The 23,748-nt window shown below is 35.9% G+C and overlaps 1 long non-coding RNA gene across 1 annotated transcript; it reads right to left on the reverse strand.

Moving 5' to 3' along the window:
• Positions 1-10,425: 10,425 nt before the first annotated feature.
• LOC116226055 (uncharacterized) lies at positions 10,426-23,009 on the reverse strand. The gene is made up of 4 exons (XR_004166220.2): positions 22,968-23,009; positions 20,499-20,620; positions 18,382-18,559; positions 10,426-17,606 (listed from the first exon to the last, which is right to left on the reverse strand). It is a non-coding gene; the product is annotated as an uncharacterized LOC116226055 (long non-coding RNA).
• Positions 23,010-23,748: the final 739 nt, after the last annotated feature.

Consider the following 23,748-nt stretch of genomic DNA (forward strand, 5'->3'; position numbering starts at 1 on the left):
AGCACAGTTTAACCTTCCCTTCACCTGTAGTGTTTTACCCTTGACAGCAACTCACAAATGATCTCCCTGTATTTATCTCCTCTCACAGCTTCCCCTCTCCTCCCTCCCACCCCATTCTATTTTCTCCTCCATCCTTTTGAAGGAGGAGGGAGAAGGGAGTGAGAAAGCAGCATGATGCTCATCACTGTGAAACCACCACAGCCACACCCAGAAAAACCTCTACAATACTATGTACCTTGAAATGCAACGGAAACATCAGTCATGTGAGACAGTGTGTGATCAGTAATTGGTACACAGTCTCAGTAACACCCTAAAGCACTTATTCCATTTGTACTGTCTCAGGAACTCCAGTGTAGGGGCAGCTTACTAGGATCAACAAACATCTTATTATCATGAGCAAAAAAAGGCATGTGCATGTATGGTAATATAAAGTGCTGTAATCTGTGAAGGTATTATGATTTACATTATATCAGAGCTAATTCATACCAAACTTGACATTAAAAAAAAAAAAAATTAGAAAAAAATCACAATTTTCACTTCATTTACAGACCTGTTTGTTAAAGATTAAAAAATCTAGACAGGAAATACATAGTTCTATTCCTGCTCTGGATGTTATAAAATACGCAGTACAATTCCAAGTAAAACTAACCATACTCGATTAAAAACAAACTAAAAAATATTCTGTTTTTAATTAGTGAACCTTAAATATTATTTCAGCGTTTTTAGGAAAGTTATAACATATTTGGAATCATAGATCAATAAGTGATACAGCATTAGTCAAACAGATTTGGTCTCTCTTCAGGTTCTCAGGTGTATCATAACTTTTATAAAAAGCAATTAAGGCATCTCATGAATTTCCAATACAATACCTTAATTAATCCTTTCTCCAATGGAAAAGCAATTAAAGTAAATTAAGATAAAGATAATCCAAAGTTTAATAAAGCAGTCATATAAACTACTTTTTAATTCTCAGTTTAGTTCAAAATAAAGGAGCCTGTGGTCTCCTTCAATACAAAAACCCTTTCTTTTCTGTATGAAAAAACATCCAGGCTCTAACTGATCCCCAGAAGTACTGCAAGTTCTTAGTTCTGGTAAGTACATTCCCTGTAAACCCTTATAATCTGACATCAGGAAAGCCAGAAACATTACCTCCAACATTATAGAACTTTACAATACAAGACCAATATGTTATAACTCTAGGTAGACACTCTACCTATAACAGATATTCACAACATCTCCACCAGTTACTTGTCTTAAATCACTAAAGGTAATCCTCTGCCAGAAGATGCCAGTCACATTCAACTATAGCACATAGAATAAATTGGTTTGTAATATAGCAGACAATGAATTTTAAGATCTTGTGTAATCAGTGATAATGCAAGGTTAAAGTCTTAATATAATACTGAATAGATTTTAGGAGTGAATACCATCACTAAAATTGAGTGCACTTCATAAACATCTACAAGCATTTAATTTATAGATAATTTATATTCTTGAAAGAGAGAAAAACATTTTTGTTTGCACGGTTCACAGAATCACAGAATCGTAGGGGAGGGAAGGGTCCTCCAGAGATCGAGTCCAACCCCCCTGCCAAAGCAGGTTCCCTACACCAGGTTGCACAAGTAGGCATCCAGGCAGGTCTTGAATATCTCCAGAGAAGGAAACTCCACAACCTCCCTGGGCAGCCTGTTCCAGTGCTCCGTCACCTCACCGTAAAGAAGTTCTTGCGCACATTGGTGCGGAACTTCCTATGCTCCAGTTTCTGGCCGTTTCCCCTTGTTTTGTCTCCACACGCTGCTGAAAACACTCTGGCCTCACCACTCTGTCCCCCACACCTTAGATATTTATAGACCTGAATCAGGTCCCCTCTCAGTCTTCTTTTCTCAAGGCTAAACAGACCCAGTTCACTCAGCCTTTCTTCATAGGGAAGACGCTCCAGGCCCTTCACCATCTTTGTGGCCCTCCGCTGGACTCTTTCCAAGTGCCTCGCTCCAATTTATACGAGGGAGCTGAGGTTCTTTTAATATCTGTATACCCGGTGTGAGATTAAGAAACAACGGTTCATATGTTAGTCCAACCAGTTTATTATAAGTCCTAATTAGGGAGATGGGGAAGGAAAGGAGGGCGATAGAAAAGCTAGGAAAAAGCAAGAATGCCGTGAAGCAGGGATAGTCACCACCAGGATTGAGCAGCAGTCCCATTGCACGACGTTCCAAAGGTCTGAGGCAGAAGCAGCAGGGGGGGAGAGCAGCAGCGCGGAAGGCCTGGGGCAGCAACAGGTAGCAGGAAGAAGTCGCAGAGCCAGTCCAAGAGGGGAAGCAGCAGCAGGACTCAGGTAGCAGGCCCAGGAGAGTCTGTCAGCATGCAGGAATTCCCTGGTGAGGAATCTGATGGCAGAAACCCATCGTCATGGTTTTCGATTCCTCTTTGATCCTACTTCTTCTCCTGCCTACGTGACATCCCTGGGTGCTTGAGCAGGAGTCCTGCAAGTACGTCCTGAGATGGCCATCTTCCTTGCGATAAGTCCACACAAAAGACCACTTCACAGCTATTAAGCTGCAGCTTATCTCTCTCTCTCATTGCCCCCGGCCCTGTCCATCTGTGAACCTCGGACAAAAGATTTCACAACCCTTGCCCAGGACTTGTCCATCCAACTTCTTCAGACAAAGGATTTCACAACCCTTGCCCAGAACTTGCCTGAACTTGTTCGTCTGTGTCCTCAGCAATCTTTGAGACAATGATGATGCAAAATAATAATCTCTTACACCAAGAGATCTCTGTCTTTTTTGTAGTGGGGAGCCCAGAACTGGACACAGTACTCCAGATGAGGCCTTACCAGGGCAGAGTAGGGGGGAGGATCACCTCCCTCGACCTGCTGGCCACGCTCTTTTTAATGCACCCCAGAACGCCATTGGTCTTTTTGGCCATAATGGCACACTGCTGGCTCATGGCCAACCTGTCGTCCACCAGGACACCCAGGTCTCTCTCCGCAGAGCTCAGTGTCATGGTTCAACCCAGCAGGCAGCATAGCGCTACACAGCCATTTGCTAACTCCCCATCCCCAAAGCAGGATGAGGAAAAACAATGGAAACAGAACTGAGTTGAGATATAAACAAATTACCAAAACGGAAGTGGAAATGGAAACAAAAATGCGATATTAACAATATGCACCACAACAGCGTAATTACTCACTATGTGCTGATGGATGTGGAACAGCAATACAAGGACACCAACAACTACAACAAGGAAAAAGATGTCCCAAGCTACCTCCCCCACAGCTTTATGGCCTTCCAAATGATGTCACATGGTATGGAATACTGTTTGCCTAATTCAGGCCACCTGTCTTAGCTCCACTGCAGTTCCTGCTGCCTTTGGGCTGCAGCCCAGCCATAGGTGTGTTCCCAACTCTCAGAAACGTGGTGAGAGAGTGGTATGTTTTCAACACTGTTTTGGCTGAAACCAGGGCAGCTGACCTTATTCAGAATAATACCTCCAGTTGGCCATGCCAGTACTGTGGTTAAGAAAAAACTGAAGAGCACAAAACATGAAAATCTTAAATGTTTAAAAGCATGTTAAGAATTTTTGAATACAGAAAAAACTGTGGATTATAAAACAATAATGAATTAAGGTAATTATCCTCCTTATAAGTTATTACATTTGGGTTTTCTTGAGACGAGAGTCATGTCTGATGGATTCAAGTAGTTTTTAAAACAGAGATGTCCAATCTATTGTCTTGCCTGAGTCACGCTGAGTGCAGAGGAATTGGGCTACACATAAAAATATATAATATAGTTAATGTATATAAGCAACGAAGATTCTTTATTATTCTTTTTTATTAAAACATCAAAAAAACACACAACAAAGTCATAAAATTAGCTGGTTAGACCTGTATGTTCTAAGAGCAATAGAGTACAGCAATTAATTGCTTAACGGAATAAAAGAGGCTGAGGCTGCCTTGCTGTGAAAGGCAGCGAGAGTTATTACAGGTACCTTTTCAGCAAAAGCAAGAATTAATTTTGCTGAAATGTCACTAAGAGTTAAAGTCCAAATTGCTACAGGTCATAGTTCCATACAGATATTAAACAACCCTTACAAATTAGAACAGAATAGTAACCAATTATTCATTGAATGATTGTTTTTTTGTGAGTGAGTGGAGGGAAGCTTAACTTTTAAAAAACATTAACATTTAGCCTTTGATACCAATTATGAATGCACTGTTTTTACCTGAGTTTAAGCTTGAATTTAATTCATTTTTACCCTAGTCATTCACAATTATCCCGTAAAAAAAAAGCAAAAAAAAACAAAAAACAAACAAACAAAACACCCTAATCTTTTTTTTCTTACCCCTCTCAAAGTAGTAAGATGGGATAGAAGGGATGAATTTTCTGTTACTCCTGCTGCATGATGATATCATCAGGTATGCACTTTATAGGCATCATACTCAGTTTTCTTCCTCTTCTCTTTAGAAGAGACTCCTTACACTTTTGGGGGCTACAATTATTCTCCCGTATGCAGTGGTCCTGTCTGTGCTACAGATGTATCCCCAAAATCTTTTCTCCAATGCCATGAAGCACTGTTAGAGTTGGCAGTAAGACTAATTTGGCATGTGTCAACACCAAATTTCATAGCTGCACATATCTGGCCTGTAAATAATTCCCTAAATTTCACCACAGTAACCAAGATAATAAAACAAATGGGCTACCATTAAACATCAAATAAACAGTCTGGAAAAGATGAAGTATGGCATAAGAAAAAATGCATTCTCATTGTTTTGAGTGTGTGTGCAATTACCACAGTCTCTAAAATTCATAGGACACTAACAGGAAAAATATGCCACTAGCTTACACTATAACAAAGGTTTTTACTTTCTGAGAAAAAGGTTTTGCTGAAATGTGTAGTTATTTTGAGTTGATAAAATCTTTTGAACACAAGAAACATGATGCAATGTCAGATTAACAAAGAAATTTGGTTAGAATTTGATAGAATTTTTGTCCTGAAGATCACAAATGGGTTATGAAATTTAAATGATCTTGATGACAGTTTCTTAGAGGCTTATCTTTTCTATATTAAAAATTTGTTTTTACAATTGGATGTTGAATTATTTTTTGAGTATTCTATCTGACTTAGGAGTTACCTCATTAGAAAAAAAAATTTTCTTAAATAATTGGAAAAATGGAAATAGCGTACACTCCATTTAAAACCAGTTTCTTCTTAATATTAAGTCAGCTTCACTGGATTGGGTTTTAGAGGTTCATCTGGAACAATAAAGATTTATTATGTCTTTACCTCTCAGATTTGACTTCTTTTTCCACAAGGAAATATGCATAAAACTAAGAGCATAAGCTTTGCAAGGTAAATTTGACATTCGGATTCTGAATGAACATCCAATAGGCAGAGTGAGTGGAGGGAACCAGATCAGGATGAACAGTGTAAAGCACAGCTCTTTGTAGACAAGTTAATGTAATTTGTTTTATCTCCTACATAAATTGGAGAACAACTGAATATACACCGTGATCGAATGAATTGAAGTTACTGAACTCTCCCATAGGACTTGGAGAGATCAAGTGAATTTTTACACAATGAAGTATAGACCTTTTTTAATATATGCAAAGATTAGGTGACAATCCAGCTAACAGAAAGCCAGTGTCTGGGGAAGCTGCAGCTGAATCCACAAGCGAGAAAGGAAAATTTATAACTCAGACAATCTCTGATAGATTCATCTTCAGTAAAGTGTTTCAGAATGTTACTGCCCTAACCATCTGAACATCATTTTTGCCAAAATCTAGTGGTCTGCAGAAAAAGCAGAAAATAAGTTACATGTCCTTACAGTTACTTTGACAGTGACAGTCTCACAGCCTGTCTGTGAGTATCCAGCTCCTGATGAAGCTGAGTTTTTATTGCTGTGTCAAGGTGTGGCAATTGAAAAGCACCCCATTCTGTTGTAGTTATTGAGATGGTGGTGATCTCTGGCAGACAAGCTTCAGGTATATCTAGTGCATCAGATAGAATGTTAAATTAGGGCCTTCCCTCTGTCTGGGGACATAATATTTTCCTCTGTTCTAATTATGCTCTAGACTCTTTTCCAACATTTGTTCGCATCTGCATTTAAAGGAAAAGGGAGATATAATCAAAGAAATAATTTTAACTACTTCTAGAATTAAATATATTTTCAATCTAGTTGTTTGTGCCTGCCTTCTCACACTTACATAATAAAAAAAAACTTGCCGTCCTTTTAATGTTTCATCTCCAAAGTTGTTGCTACAGGCTTTGAAATAGGAGTTAAATGCATTTTGGAATGTAGATGAGCTGTGACCTATTTTTTTTTTTTCCTCCCGGTGCCAAAAGCAATGCTTTTCAAAACAAGCTGTATCAAATCAAAGATTTGCTGAAGTTTATTAAGGAAAAATGTTCACTTTTAATCCATCAATGAAAGCATAGTAATGTACTGCATGGTAGCAAATATACCACTGTTCATATCGTATATTCATGCATGCTTCCTCTGTGAATATGGTGAATGTTTCACCAATGCACCTAATCAACATTATTCTCTGTAAGATTATCATTCTAATGTTCCTGTTAAAACATTTCTCAGTCACTATAGAGAGCAAACTGCTCTCTAGAGATATAGATTTTGTGCATATTATTCAGAGCTAAAAATATTATCATTGTCCATTCATTTAAAATAGTGAAAACTCATAGATGACATTTCTAATTCAGGTCTGCTTTTCAGAAAGAGTAAGCCTGTAATTGTGATGAATTTACATACTCATCCAGATCAGCTGACGTAACTGAATATATTGTAATCATAGTTTCATGGCTGCTTTGGTTCACAGAAAGAAGTAACCTACAAATTGAAAGGAGGGTAGCTAAGCACACTGGTATCCTGGAGATCAGTCTTTTCATCACGCTTCCTACTAGCAAATTCTTTTAACAATTCTCTGTGTATCAGTTTTGTAACTATAAATATGATATAGTAAGTGTTCTTTTATCCTCTTACCCTATCTTCTCTGTTCAGATTGAAAGTTCATCAGGATGAAAATATGTTTGAATCTATGTATAGATTCTGCACACTTGTCTGATAACTGTTTAATTAGGCTAGAGCACTTCAATTAGTCTTGCAATTCAAGAAAAAGAGAAAGAAATAAATTATTTTAAATCCTGGAAAAGTATAAAGATTAGATGTATTAAGTGCAACTGTAATGCATTAATAATGTTCAGATACAGCTATAAACACTTCCCATATAGATTCAGTATTTTCAAATTCCAGTAGAACATACTTTCAAATAAATTTACCCAGAATGGTTATCAAGAGTAACAGAAAATATGTTAATTGGAAGCACTTCCAGAAAAACAGATTTTCCTTTGTTCAAATGTAATTTAAAATTTCACTATAGTTTTATGTAAAATTTGATCTGAGTTTTGTGTAACAGGTTTATGGAAGACAAAAAATAAGAACTTCTCATATTTTTATTGAATAAAAATGGTATTTTAATAGATTTTTAAAAGTGGAATTTAAAATTTATGAACATTTAAAATGAGATCAATACCATTTCAGGTACTAAATGGAACAGCCTCTTAATTTCTTAAATGGTTTCTTCTGGCTATCTATTGTTTTTGGAGCATTTGTGTGTGATATTTATTATAACCATAGTTAATTATAATTAACATATACATTATAATTAACATAATAACTAAATAACATAGTAATTTTATTTGATTTGCATTTCAGGTGATTATCTGTGTCTACTTCCTAACTTTTGGCAGTAAATTTTAACAACATCTAAGCATAAACAAAAATATGTATAATTCTGTATCTGTCAGTGCAAGAAGTTACCTCTAAGCAATGGCAATTATTTTCTCATTAATAATCTTCTGCATATTGACGAAATTATTTCTGAGCATTTGGATTCATATTGCAGCACAACTTAAAGCACAGATTTGAAGAAGTCCTTCACCATTTATCTAGCCAAATGCAACTTTTAAATTTTATTGTTGTTATCCTCCAGCAGCAATAGAGGAAACCTCCTACACAGGCATTCAGCAAATTAAAATCTTTGGGGGTTATATTACAGACAGTATGTAGTCTATGGGAACTTTAGTATCTTGTAATAGGCAGTTCTTACAAGGTACAAAAAGGTACAAAGCAAATACTACAGAAATTTGTTCATGAAGGGAAAGCCACCAGACAAAAACAGTACACTACAGATTGCAGGCATTTGGGTCGCACAGCAATGACTCTTCACAGAAAACACAAGATATAACACACAGAGTCAGAATAAGATAAATTTCTAAAACAGACTCCCCTGGGTTTTTGTAATGAGCAAGGGAAATATTTATATCATTTCAAAATATATAACCTCTTCACCTGGAACCACTGCATTCCTTGAAAGAACTTGTTATTGTATCTACATTAAACAAATGAAATGAATTACACAAACAATTATACTCAAACCAGGTACTTCTCATTTGTAAAAAGATAAGGCAGATACCTGTATTATCCTGCCCTTCATGAATCTGTTTTTAATAAATCAAGGGCAAAATTACTTGTGCTCTTTTTTGAGAATGGACTGAAACCTTGATAAGGCTTTAAAGGTAATGCTACATAAAAGGACTATTGCGTAAATTCAGTTTTCATTCTGCTTGGACAAAAATTGTGTAATGAGAAGTTGGGAAAACTTTAGTCTATGGAAAATAATCACTTCTGTAAATAGATGGCATGCATCCCTCTGATGAACATAATGTCAAATTTATGTAAGAAACAATGATTTGTATGAGCATTTGGCTTGCAGTCTGACTTTCAATCTCTTCAAGAAAGCTTAGGAGAACATGTAAACTCTGGGGAAAGATGCAAAAATATCACTTTATCTTCAAATGCTTTTGTAGTCATACCTGCTTAACTTGATAATTAAAATGAAATTTGCCTACTTCTTTCTCACTTCTACAGAAAATCAGATTGAATGTAGTTCTGAGGGCAAAAACTGAAGGGAGAACTTAATGATAGTTCAGATACTCCAGCTTTGAATTCTGAGGATACATATTGCTTCCCTAGACCTAAATGACAGCAATAATGAAGGAACAAGAATGTCTGCACCTGGCTTCAGAATTCAAAGCTAAGATCACAAAACTGGCAAAGTAAAAAAAAAAGTTAAAAGAAACAATAACAACAAACAAACAAAACCAACTCCAAGCAAACACATTTTTTCACTTGTAAAATGTTTAGGTAGAAAATGAAATCTGTGATGTGTGATATATTAGAAAGTTAAGATCTCTTGATTTATTTTGAAACAGTCACTCAATTAAGCTGATCTTTAAGGACTCAGTTCTACTCCTACTGAATACATTAATCTGGAACAAGACTTAAGACAACAGCGCCAGAAAGTGGAGCTTGGAGGAGAGAAATGGTTAGGTCTCTCTTATATGAAAAACTACCAGTTCAGAAAGCCCATATATATTATTTATCCTTTTATTAATATTGTAATCATGTTAAACTTCAGAAGCCATGTTAGTATGTCTGTCATTCACCCCTGTGTAATCTAATCTGCAGGAAGCAATACTGCACAAAATTACAATACTGCCTTTTAACACAAGAAAAAGAACACAACTTTCCTTTAACACCAGTGTGTACCTTCCATCCTGCTCTTCACATGAAAGATGTTATTGTTGGGCTGACTGCACACAAGTGTTATTGTTTTAGTGATTATATGGATTAAGTGTGACACTAGATGCTACAGATGTTGAGTCAAGTATACCACAACTATAAGGAAAGTGGGAAAGCCATTGGAGCAGAACTTCTTTATCACCACAAGGCCAGTCAGTGCAGTTTGGCTACTACTACCTCTTTTGTTTCAGAAATCTTTAAAAGTATAAAGGTTTCATAGTCATCAAAATATCGCATCTTATAGCTTAAGATTAATGTTGAACTTGAACAGTAATCACTCCTTCAATCTGGCCAGTAAGCAGATATGATCAAAATCGTTGAAGGAAGCCTATACCTGCATGCACTCATTTGCAACACTATACTCAAATGTCTGCATTATCCCACCTGTCCCCACAGTTCTTAAATGCCAATACATTTTTCATAAACCTAATTGAGACCAAAGCTACAGTGATTGCTCAATTTTGAGAACAAAGCACAATGAGAGTAGATCTGTCTAGAAAAGTCTGAGGACAAACTGGACCCTGGCACTCCCTAATGCATTTGAATAATGACTGAAATATCTGAAATTGAGTACAAATTATGGGGAAAAAAGAATACTACATAGTGATAAAGAAGTCAGAAAAACAGTAAGATATCACACTAGTCTATTCAATAGAGTTCAGGTATAATGATCTTTGACAGGTTGTTAAACTTTCGTAATGAGATATAAACAGGAACATTCAAAGCAAATATATCTGTAATAGATATAACTTCTTAATGCTAAAAAATATCACCAGTCAGCAAGAATAAAAGGAAAAAAGACAAAGTCTCTCTCTTTTTTGTTAGGGGTGACTGTACCTTAGAAGGAAAATAAGCTATCCCATTTGTTACACTTCTCATACATAATTTCTTATAAGTCTGAGATACTGAGAGTAGCTGTTGAAATTTTATGTTAATTAGGAGAAAAATCAGTAATCCTAGCCAAAGTATAATTATCCAGAATGAAAGGGGATGCAAAATTCCCTGAAATTCTATATAATTTATTATCTGCCATTGGTTCCATTATAATACATTGGTAAACTTTTATCAGACTTGCATGCAGCCAATAATTATGTTTTGTCTTGTGTTCCATTAATTTACATACTACTACCACATATTACACCCAAATTGCAACTCCTTATTACAAAATAAGGCTATGAGAACAACTAACTGTCATACAGGCCTTAAAAAATATTTGATTACAACACACATAAGTCATAATAAGCTTGACAGTTTCGCAATCATTTCAGCAAACTATCTGATATCAGTATTTTGTAGTAAAAACAATAACAGTACAGTTCCGACCATTCAGAATCAAAACGTTTTCAGGGAAAGAATTTTATTTTTAATTTGGAGGGTAACAAACAAATTTGCATTGTCTCCAGCCCCCATGCATTTTCTTTAGCCTGCAGCCGTTTTTCTGTTCAGCAGCAGTAAACAAAGAAAAAAGAATCTTTATAAAAAATGGTTTCATAAATAACTTCCATGATAGCAGTTTCTACTCAGAAACCCAGAACAGGCTCTCAAAGATGAGAATTCAAAAAACAGAACCACAAATAAAATTTTAGTTAACTTTGTATTATAGCTTGTTTCATCTTAACTATATTTCATCTTCCTTTTGAAACCTTTTCTAACTTTCCACAGTTTTTCTGCTTTCTCAACATATTATCTCTAAATACATCTTGCAGTGTGAGACTTGAAAATACTGTGCATACGGTTTGCATATTAAGCCACAATTGTTCTACTTCTCTGCATTTTTAGAAGCTTGAACAAACATATATGATGTGAACAATTCCCTGTTAAATGTTGCTTTTACCTAGAATGAGGTTTAATATCAATATTAATATCAATAATTTACAGATCAAATGATCTCAAAATTGAATAGATGCTCTTAGTAGGCTTACAAGAAGTTTGTGAAATAAAAACTCTGGTGGGTAAGTCTTCTGAACAGGTGCACAAAAAGAAGAAATACCAATCAACAAGAGGAAGAGACACTTATTACAGTACAGTGCAAAGAAGGAAGAGAGCCAGAAGGCAGCTACATAAAAATTTTAACATAAACATTAATACAAGATGGAAATATGCAACAAGATGAGCAACAAGATAATGTTATGATTTTAGAGTGAAGAGGTAAGATGTATAGCTAATAAAATCAGTCAAAATTTCAGAAGTGAATAAACAGTGAAACTTTAGAAGAACAAAAAATGCTTCTATGCACTAACATGTACAGAAAATGGATAACTTCTGATGGTTTCAACAAGATATTGGGAAGAATGGAGAACACAACAATTGTACCATTCACTTACTTTCCTATCCCTCTAATCAGGGCCTAGCTTTTCCCAAACAACGATGATAATGGATGAAAGGTTAAGTGTGATAAGATTAACAACGCATACAAAAGGAACCTCCTGTTTACCTTTAGACTCAAACAAATACCATTTGCTCTGTCTTACACTCTGAAGGTTTCACAGTGATAGGGTCTAGCACAGAGTCCAATAAGCCCTTTGGTGACTCACTCACAGTTGCATCTTCCCCCACAGTATGGAGCAGTTCTTTTAACCACGCAACGAACAGACTAATTTACAGAAGTTTTTTGCTCAAGTGGTTCTTTTGCAGTAACTGCGATGATTGGACTATATGATATTAGTGGTCTTTCAAATGCAATGATTCTGTGATCCTATGAACTAGTGCTCATGGTCATCCTTATCTCCTCTGCACTGAGTTGTGCCCTTCTAGAGTGGCTGCTGGAAGAACCTTTGAAGCACAAGCTCCATCTCCTAAGCAGACATGTGACACCCAGAAGCTGGCAATCCCAGCACTATAGATGCAAGTAGCTCTTGCAGGGGCTTATGCCAGAAAGGCCACATAGGCAGGAAAGTAATCTGAATCACTAAATCAGAGCAGTTTGAAGACAAGACCATTTTAATTAGTAATTAGCTGAAAGCCAGTTCAGGGAACAGTTAACACTGTCACCAAAAAAATTGAGTTTTATTTTCTAACCAAAATAAATTTTTCACTTTCTATATGCAGCGGTTTAATTTTAATGTATACCACAGTAATCAACCTAGAAGGGCACAAATTTGCATATTTGCTAAGTAAAAATACACAGCCAGAGCAGGATCGAAATGTTGGAAAGCTGCTGATCTGTCTTAATTTCTGTGGTTTTCAAGAAATGACAGCCATTAAAAGTGTTACTTTCAAATTTAGAAATTAAATGCCTTATTGGTTTAAATAAATTAATTCTGACCATAATAAAACATTCACATCTTTCAATTTTTTAAACTTCCTTTTCTTCTCTCTTCCTTCTCTTCTCCCACACAAAATGATAAATGTCAAAAAGTCAAGTGAGAATACAAAGTAATTTTTATATTTTAAATGTTTAGTAGTTTTTGTTTGCTTTACAAGCATTTTCAACACTCTCCAGTATATTAGTATAAGGTATCTAATTAAAGGGAAAAACTTTTCCATGTCACTCCATTTTCACAGTCTGAACAATCTGACAAGATCTCATCCAGTAAGTAATAAGCTCTTTGTTTTCAGTAAAAAAAAATAAAGCCAATTATTACATCTTTAGGGAAATAATATATGTTCTAGAGGCAGTAGTTGTCAGCATGGACAAACTGAAAACTGTCCTATTATTTTTCATCCTATAAAAACAAATAGTGAAGTGTCCAGGACAGTGAGAAAGTAACTATTGTATATCTAATAGTAACTAGCCATGGTTGTAATCAGAATAGAGCATTCTTCTAAAACTAGAGATAAGTAAACAGTATGGTTACAACAGCCTTAGGGAAACATAATATCTACTACAAAAAAGAAATCCTTTATAGAAAGTATACAGTATTTTTGTCTCAATGAATAATTGATAATGAATACTATAATCAACTAATTTGCTTGTTTCTCTTTTCTGCTTGAGATTTGTTCAGGGACAGACTGACAATTTCCTGCATACATATCTTACTTAGAATAACTTTTCTTAATTAATCTTTGGATGGGTGGTTTGTGAAAAAGCTAACACCCATATTCACCATTTCTCATGAATTCAGATTACCTTGCTTTAAGGTTTTGTTTGTTTGTTTCTTTGGTTATTTTTTTGTGTGGTAAAAGCATTTGGTTTCTACTTTGCAAAGCAGTTCTGCAGTTCGTACCAATACGATTTTTATGTGAAGTTTTATATTTAGTACCTGTTTCAACACTATGTTAAACATATTTCCATAAATGAAACTTCCATAAATGAAACAATAACTAAGCAGTAATGAATGTTTAAATAAATAGATAACAGTGATGAAAGAAAAAATCTTAGTCAAAGAAAGTTACTTTGATCACAATTAAAGATTAGCCTACCGATGCTTATCAGTACAGTTTCAACCCCGTATCCACCATTTTAAACAGTGTGTTCTCAATGGAGAAACTGGGCTTCAGAGCTTCCTTTACTGAAATCATGGCTGACTTGTGAGCCCATGTGGAAATCTCAGTCTCTGGGGCAGTTAGAGAGGTGAACCAGCTGGGCTTAAAAGCACCAACAGGTGACTTACAGTAGCTAGTCCAACTCTAATCAGCTCTACTGGCTTGCCTAAATAATCTATGATTTTCTAACACCTTTCTAACCATACAAACCTTTTTATATGTTGTGAGATGACAAGACTTCATAGGCAGATTAATCTTCTGTAGGCATATAGACAGTTCACCCAAAAATCCCTGTGAATTGCCCACCAGTATATACATCAGGATTTTAGCATGGTGACTAGCTACAAACTGGATTTACTATTGACACAATGCTATAGAGAACAGAATAAAAGTTAACTACATTGTAAAACGCATGACTGCAGCACACAGTGTAGTCAGAGGCCCTGCATAAACACAAAAGTCAATTAAATTTGTTACAGATAAGATTATAGGCAATGTTAGATGCATGTAAGTATGTATACATGAGAGACATTGGAAAACTGTTTTGTTTGGTGAAAAGTCACAGAAAAAATACTAATGTAGGCCACTTCCATTTTCATCAGCAGTAATCTTACACTTAACTCACTAAAGAAGATTCTACTTTTGCATGTGAATTGGAAACTGGATTATTTCATTATTTTTAAGTAGCAGAATATATGTTCCTGAAATACAAAACCAAATCCAAATATAGTGGAAACAACTTCAAATTCTATACCAATAGCTAAGTCATGACACTTTATGAGCCTCTTCCTGTTTGTTCTTCACTTTGTATTTTTAAATTGTTATTTACAGAGGTGTTTTGTGTCCTGGAAGCTATGCAAACAAACCTGACTGATAGAACTGAAAATTCTATATATTAAATGTGTCCTCTTGAGTCTAGGAAATCAAGTTTATAGAAGATGCAGTACTAAATGAAAGCAAAAGACTTGGTAGATTTAACTAACAGAACTAACAGTGAGAAAACAATTTATTTTGGAATGTACATAAGAGAAATAATTATCTATATGCCTTAAAATAAGACTGCAAACAATTTCCAGTTGATTTGGTTAGAAAGCTCTGTATGTAATCATGATGTCTGTAGATATCTGTTTTTCCACTGCACTGTAGTCTTTTACACCACAGAAGAGAGACCAAATGTAAATGTATATCTGACAGAAAAGTGAAAACGGGAGAAAATACCATATTTATTCTGTAAAACTGCAGTTCTTTAAATTTCATGTTACATAAGTCACCACGGGTGCTTCTGCAATGCAAAAAATACCGTATGCCACTAATCTGTCTCCAAAAAAAAAAATTGAAGCACATTTAGATTACAATGTAGAATTAAATTACCTTGGATACAGCATTGAGCTGGAAGATGAATCTGAAATGGAACTTTCAGAAAATGACATCCCACCTATGGACTATGACAAGAGCCACACATGTTCAGCATCTAGAATCCAGTAAGAGTCACATCAAACATTTCTTGGTACTGTAAGTTCCTGACTGACCCGAATGTGCACTCTGATGGCCAGAGAATGGAATACGGTAGTGTTGAAAAGAGAAATAACTGTTAAAATACAGCTATTCTATGACAATACTGAGATGACAGCTGCAGTTACAATTGCTGCCAGGACAGTTCTCCTGAGGTTCAGTAATTTGCTAGAACCATTGCAACTCTGCTAGCATCATCAGTTCAATCATCTTTTACAATCCCAAAACAAAAGCACATCAACATATGTTGTAGATTTGTATTGTGTGCAGTTCTCAGCTTTAAAAAAAAAATTAAGTGGACTGGCTTCAGGCATGACTGAGAAATAACAACCTTTACGGATGGGCTGGTTTACCTAATTTAGGTCTGAAACACTCTTCAGAATTACAATGATTAAAAGACATTTAAAATATCACTTTCTCCTCTCTGGAAGAGAACATTATCATTCTCATTTGCTAGTACAGACAGCTGAGCAGACTAAAATATAAAGCAATAGAAAATGAAATAGAAATATTTCAGGATATATTATATTACATGTTATTTGCAACAATAATATATAATGTATGAATATAATAATTGATATAATAATAAATATGATAATTAAGATTATATAATATTTGTAGAAATGAGTAGAAAATGAAATAGAGCAACAAGTTCAGATCAAAGAGATGAGGTAGCAATGTTCTATACACAGGAAACAAACCAGCCTCATCTGAATGTAGGCTATATATACTCCAAATTGTTTGACAATTTCCTATCTACAAATACAGAAATCCCACTGCTCTCACAAATCCCATCTCTTTGACTCATATGCAGAACAGATTTAGCAAGGGAAACAATCTGGGGTCATAGTAAAGATGTTGCAACCTCCATGTCCTTACTGTGTAAATAACTCAGAGTGAAAGAGCAAGTTACATTATTTATATGAGATTTCTTTCCACTATATGTACTTTAATCAGCATTATTGCCTCCTCCATTATGTTTCTGTATGTTCTCCTTTCCAAAATGTACTGTATGCTCCCACCTGACACAATGTGATTTGGGGTGAGAATGGATATATCAGATGGGTGACAACTGAAAGTATCAAGACCTATGGAATTCACAGATACAGCAATGAAAAAATAAGTGCCATCCAGATCCCTGACAAGAAAGACCTCAACCTATTTCTTTCAACTAATTATACAAGTGCATATAAACGCAGGAGAGAGACTTGAGTAAAAAGAAAATGTTATTTCCACTTTTTTACTTGCAGATGAAAAATAAAAATAAATTTTAGTAATTTTCTCCATGACAATCAATACATCCCACTCCCAATGGGCATTTTAACTTGCATCTCATATATCCTTGCTCAGATATTTTTCTGTTACAGCTGCAGAAGCCCAAGAGGACAATGTACATCACAGCTATTCTAAAGCTCAAGACAGCTATTCTAAGCATTTCTAAAATTATTCAGAAAGTTCAATGTACTCTTCTTTGCAAAGGTGCTTCGTTGATTTGCTAGAGAAGTGCACACTTGGGCATCTGCCAATCAGTGCCACGTCTGTGGCTGATTACCAGAGTAGCAAATGGGTTGTGCTTCACAGCCAGACTTGAGAAACAAAGACAAACACTAGCCATAGGTCTTCACTATATCCTTAGTAACATCACCCTGACTCCAAGATGCAGCAGCACATTCAGCTTTTGTTTTGCCTGTTCTTCAAAGCTGTGTTATGCTGGGGATGGCAGAGCAAATCCTGACTGTTTTACATTGACATAAAGTGGATGATCTGCTCAGCCTGGTGGCAAGACCACATTATGAAATACATAGGTATTGGGTCCAGAAAAGAGAAGGAGCAGAGGAACCATGCTGAGATGGGATCAACTGTAGAGGAAATCAAAAGATCCAAAGCATCCTGTATCTTCTCACTACAAGGCTGAAGGCAACAACTCAGCAGAAAAGAGTTGATGGTGCTAAGTCCATACTCAAGGTTTCAAGCAAAATCCCTTCTTGCCTACTCCACACATTAGGTGCCCCTGTAAAATAAGTACAAGGCTGTGGATATGGAACACCCATCTGAGGATAATAGCAGCAAACTTACAACAGAGTGAAGCAGAGCTAACAGATCTTTAAGGAAGCTTTCCTAAGAACACAAGAGTACACCTGAGGATGGAGAGCTAAGTCAGGAAATGAAGAGTTATGGCTGAACTGGGACATTTTGGTTAAATTGGAGAAGAAAATGCACAGGTAATGGAAGCAGAGAGAGGTATCCTGGGAGGAGTATAGGGACTGCAGAACTGTGTTGGGCTGGGGTCAGGAAGGCCAAGGCTCAACTGGAATTGGACTTAGCAATGGGTACAAAGAAGAACAAGAATAGCTTCTATGGGTACTTGAGCCAGAAAAAGAAGTTCCAAGAAAATGTACTCCCTGAAGTGAGCAATACATGCAGGCTGATAACAGTGGACAAGATGGCTGAGGTACACAACAACTTTTTGCCTGTCTTCACTGACAAAAATTCTTTGCACAGTCCTCAAACAGGTGGGTCAGAAGGTGGGGACTAGGAGAGCAGTGTCTCTCCTACTGTAAGTGAAGATCAGGTTCACAACCACCTGAGGAACCTGAGCATCCATAAACCTATGGGTCCTGATGAGATGCATTCCCTGAGAGAATTAGCTGATGTAGTCACCAAGTCACTTTCAATGACATTTGAGAAGTCATGGCTGTCAGGTAAAGTTCCAGGAAACTGGAAAAAAGGCAGTGTTGAACTCATTTTTGAGAAGGGTAGAAAGGATGACCCAGGGAACTACTCACCCATCAGTCTCTGTGCTGGGAATGATAGAGAAGATTCTCCTGGAAGCTATGCTCAGGCACACAGAAGACAGAGAAGTGATGTGATACAACCAGCATGGCTTCACCAAGGGCAAGTCCTGCCTGACCAGCCTAGTGGCTCTGTATGGTGGCCTGTCTCTGTCCAAGATCCTCTGAGATCCTAAAGCACAAAAAGAATCTTTTAACTATTCGTGACAGATAGATTATCTGAGTTATGACTCAAATCCTTCATCTGCCCCTCTGTATGGTTAAATGCTTCATCCCTAGGCCGTAGAATACTGACTGTAAGGTATCCTTTTGTTTCCTCACAATAGCCAACAATACTAGGAATCTTAAATGTAAACTTAAATATCTCAGAAGTTAGTAAATGCTTATTTAAAAACATCATGGTTTGATATGCATTGATATGCATGAGCTGTACACTATTCACTACTTTTTAAACTTTTTACTACTTTTTACTCTGAACATCCAATCTAGAAAACAAGTTTTAAGGGGAAGCATTAGTTACAGTATTAGTATCTGGAAACTGCTAGATATTTCAAGCAAATACAAGCATGCAAACTCTAAATACTATTCACATAATACAACTATAATTCTTGTTTTATGCAATTTTAGTCTAAATACATGTGCACATTTTTCAAGTGTTTTCTGCTTAGAAATACATAAAAGTTAATAAATTGATATGAAGGAATATGCAGAAAGGCTCATCAGGATGCCGTCTCCATGCATAACAAGTCAAATATCTATAACAAATATACATAACCTTTAATTTCTACTAGTCCTTAAAAATCCAGTCATTGAGTTGGGATTTTTGACATTTGGGATGCACATTTTTTTTTTGTATTAAAACAAGCAGTATGAAGGAAATCTTCCCAAACCGCCCTCAGTCTGGGCAGCATGGGCTGGTAACCTGGTACTCCTAGTGCTGCTCCCTTCCTTAGGCTTTTAAAATTAGATGCTAAAAGCAAGTGGAACAGCATATGGGGTGCTGCCAAAGTTCTGTTATTCTTATAGCGCATTATCTACCACAGAACATCATTTGGGAATCACTAGAAGATAAGCTACATTAATCTGTTAAGATTTAATACTTGCTCCGGCAAAGCCACAGATTTGAGTAGGGGGAATGGAAGCTTCAAATTTTGAATATAAAACAACATACAGCATAATAAATCTGGTATATACATTTGCCATCTTCTCACAAAGAGAAAGGACACAATTTACTGTTTGAAGATCTATGAAAAAAAGAGAAGCAAAGGCATATCTAAATCGCATTGCAATATTTATTTTTCTGAACATAATCAGACATCAATTTTCTAAGTGTGACATCAGATAAAGACATGACACTTGCATTTAAAGTTAATATTTTATACTATCCATAATGAAAACATCCTGCAGAAAACATTTTTGGAAAATTACTGTGTAGCCTTCAAGAAGTCAATGATTTTTACAGTTATCAATTTTTTTTTTCCACTAAATAGAAAGTATTTTGTTTAAAAAGACTTGACAGTCCCTTCTTGAAGGGATTGACAGTTATATGCTATTTACTATTTTTTGATAGCAGTTCCAAAAGAACATATGTTTATAAGGTGATTAATAAGAAAACTTATTCTCTTCATACTCTGAAAAGCACAGACTAAGTGATCTCTGATGAATGACTAGACAAAAGCAAAACTAAGAGAGCTTACTCTTTTCAAGACTGGGAAGAAAAGTGGCATATCTATTGGCACAAACTTTGAACTAGGCCAACCTGGCCTAGCATAATAGCATTAGTAGGAATCAGATTTGAAAGTGCTCTCCTAGAACTAAAAGTTGTTTAAATATCTGTGTGTGAAAGCTGCTTGAAACTACTGTGAAATAACTAGGTCAACAAAGCTAGTCAAGCTGTCATTTATTTCTTTGTTAGCCTTCTGATTTTTTTGCGAGTACTGTAATTTATCTCCCAGTCTTGAATGAAACCTTAATTTTCCCAGGTACTACTAAGACAACTGAAAGTGACATGAAGAGTCATTAGAGTTGAAGTTCCTACCTGAAAGCTTCTGGGCCAGAATTAAAAAACAAGCATTTTGTTTTAGCTGAAAAAAAAATGTTATAGATCATACCTGAACTGATTCAAGGGTACACATCAAGGTTTGTCTGATTTCTTTTACAGAAGTCTGCCAGACTCACTAGCCTTGTTTACAGAAGATAGATTCACTGGCATGATTCCATGATTCAGTGTACTCTGTTAATTAAAATTATAAGTCCAGTTAGCTTGACTGAAACTGACAGTCAAATATTGTCTAGATAGTGTTTCAGAAACACTTCTCCAGTGTGGGAAACTGATATTTTACAAATCACTTGTGCCCATAGCTGTTAATTCAGTTGCGTAGGCTCGTATGAAAAATGTCACAGCTATATATTTTTACAAAATGAACATGTACTGAGTACTTAAGAGACTGACTGAATATAGGTTTGAAACACTTATTCTGTCAGAAAAGACCAAAGATAGTGCTAAAGGGGCAAAAAATTCTGGAGACACAGTGTCAAAAAGGAGGGTATGCCATTCCATGACTTTTTGTAGTGCAACAGAGATGGTGCTTTTCCCCTGTCACAATTTTCTCCATCTGTTATGCTCCAAATCGTTGGTAACTATCATACTGGTAAGCGGACATAAATAATTCTAGACTTTGATGACCCTAATTAAACAAAGACTTTGAATTTCAGTGAAGACTTATTTCTAGGCATCACTGGTAACAATCATAATGACTCAGCAAACAACATTTTCTCATAACATAAATAACAAGATTATCTCCAGATCTACCTAAAGAAGCAATAGTTTGTCTTTCTCCTAGTGCAACAGACATTTGACTTCCAGAAACTGAACCCCACCGTGAAGTAATTGGGCCAACAAAGCTAGTCAAGCTATCATTTGTTTATTAGTCTTGCTGATTTCTTTTGCAGAGGCAAAATGCAGAATCTGCAAAAGCACAGGTGGCCATCATTTTTGTAATATTTAGGAAAGGTCAGTCTGTGTTTTGAGAAGTGGATCAGTAAGTCAGAGGCTAAATGACTTAATTCATATTACAGGATAGGCTTGGAGAAGGTTAGAGTACAATGGTAGTGATGAGGAAAGGAGCAGCAAGATGAAAATGACTCTTTAGAGTCTGAGAGAGAAGCTGGACTTGTAACTCTTTTAAGATGAGGAGAACGCATAAATAAGTTCTGCTATAGGGGCATTACAGAAAGTTTACGAACATTTAACACTGTATAACTTCTATGTATTTTGTTCCTGCTTTCTGATTTGTAAGACACTTGTATTATGATTGCTCTCTGATTTGTGGAGAATACAAAGCACTTTTCAGAACTCTGGAAAGTATACCACATGTAAGTAATACTCCCTGCTGGAAGCTGTCCGAAGAACCTATGACAGTGCTCTGTAACAAAGACAAGACTGAATCACTAAACACAAGAAAGAGCAGGAGAAAAAAGAACAAGAGGAAGCAGCATTCCTGTAAACAAGTGTTTTTTTTTTTCCCCCCAGTAATTCTGCTTTCCATTCACTTTCAGTATATTGACAGGCAATTACTGTTCCTTTAAGACAAGAAGGTACACTAAGTAGCTTTATATTTCTCAACTACAGCAAGCAACCAACTGAATATTGATGTTATTGGAAGGCAGAACTAAAACCTACTTTCAGATGGAGGTAAGGAATGTGAGCTTGGAGTCACATGCACAGCTGTTTGACAGAATGACGCAATGGATACGTCCTTCAGTTGCTATGGTGATGGCTCATCTGCTTATATGTCCAAGAAATAGAGCTTTTCATTATATTCTCTAAGAAGAGGAACTGCTAGCTCATAACAACAAAGTGATTTGTTTTTGCACAACATAGCTAATGCAAATAGCATTGCTTGGCTTTAATTTGGGCATGAAATTAATATCCTAAAGCAAATACATGAACAAATCACTTCTCTATCCTTTATCTAGCTACTCATGCAGCATTTTTCACAAAAGAAACTGTTTACCTCTTCAATGAATCACTAATACATCTGCAATAAATTGGATTTCTGGAATGATTGATTTAAAATTCCAGTGTACTGTAGTAACATTAATAAAAATTCATTTCAGGGTAGGATCTAATTTTATTCTAACTTAAATGATCCAGATATTAGAATGATCCAGACTTTAGAAAGACTTTCTATTAATAGTTTCCTGAACACTTAAGCAAATTCTGATCAGTTGTTGCCATAGCCTATATTTATTTATTTTCTTCAAGCGCTCTCTGACAGTGATCTGTTAGTAGGAGTTTTTAGAAGAAGCTCATAGGAAAAATGCACACCTAAACTTCCTGAAAATATACATATACATTCTTTATATGTACACAAGGAGCATTTTCATTAGAAATGCCTGTTCCCACAATCCAGGATCAGCATCACCAATTATATGATTAATCAGATTATAAAATCAACAGATACACAGATGTATAATTGACAACTATACAGAGAAGTTATGCTGGTCTTTAGAGAGCATATAGCTGGAAAGATTATCACATTGGAGAGGGATAATCATAAACAAATAGAAAAGCTTACCACATCCCAAACTTGAAAAAAGACTCCAAGAAGAGCAACCACCAAATAGAGTGCCTCCCTCAGTGCCAGTCAGCCCTTAAATGGGGTCTAGAAGAGGTGGAGCCAGGCTCCACTCCTTCCGGTCACATAGGTGAAATGCCTTCACCTGTGCTCCTACAGCTGAGTCATTGCTTGCCTCAGGTGATCAATCAGAAGATCAGGCCATGATTCAACAGTTCCCATACACAGATCAATTTAAATTGTCAATATAAAAAAAAATATTGGGTACCACTTGGTATTTTAAATATTTTATTTGAAATGGGAAACTTCCTTAAGCAGTAGAAAAAAAAAAACAGTGGAAAATTTGAACAATAAAGCCAGAGGAAATTGTATACAATCATACAATCATAGAATCACCAAGTTTGAAAAAGACCTCCAAGATCATCCAGTCCAACCATCCACTTATCACCAGTATTTCCCACTAAACTGTGTATTCTCTCTGCGACTGTCCAGAAAGTTTAGGAAACATTAAAAAAATCCCCAGTTAAAATTCTTTGCAGATACGTAATGAATACTGTAATTAAATTTAGTTCACTTTAATACTTCTCTTACTTTTTGAGAAATCATAGTAAAATAAGTATAATGAACAGCACGATATGAAAAGAAATTACAGACATATCTTTAGGGCATTGTAGCCATCCTTGCATTCAACTCACTCAAAATCAGAATGCATGACTATGTAATTAAATAAAATGACGTAAGGGACTCTATGGTCTCAAAAAGGTAATTCTGTAGATTAGAA

This window comes from Phasianus colchicus, chromosome 4 (genome assembly GCF_987193195.1).
Source record: "Phasianus colchicus chromosome 4, bPhaCol1.hap1.1, whole genome shotgun sequence".
In the NCBI taxonomy this organism is placed as follows: domain Eukaryota; kingdom Metazoa; phylum Chordata; class Aves; order Galliformes; family Phasianidae; genus Phasianus; species Phasianus colchicus.